A 352-nucleotide genomic window follows, 5' to 3' on the forward strand; every position below is an offset into this window, starting at 1 on the left:
CGGCCCCTTCCCTCCCGCATGGGCACCCTGCCTGCTGCGGAGGCCTTTCGCCCTCCTGCCTCCCTCACACCATCCCCCGAGGCGCTCCTCACCCTCCCTCCCCGCTGCCCCCGCTCCCCGCCGCGTCCGCACTTCCTCCGCACCCCCCTCCATCGTCTGCCTCCCCCTCCCGGCACAGGCGGCGTGGGGCACCCTGCCTGCTGCGGAGGCCTTTCGCCCTCCTGCCTCCCTCACACCATCCCCCGAGGCGCTCCTCACCCTCCCTCCCCGCTGCCCCCGCTCCCCGCCGCGTCCGCACTTCCTCCGCACCCCCCTCCATCGTCTGCCTCCCCCTCCCGGCACAGGCGGCGTG

The sequence above is a fragment of the Eurypyga helias genome, unplaced genomic scaffold (assembly GCF_000690775.1).
Source record: "Eurypyga helias isolate BGI_N326 unplaced genomic scaffold, ASM69077v1 scaffold9122, whole genome shotgun sequence".
In the NCBI taxonomy this organism is placed as follows: Eukaryota; Metazoa; Chordata; class Aves; order Eurypygiformes; family Eurypygidae; genus Eurypyga; species Eurypyga helias.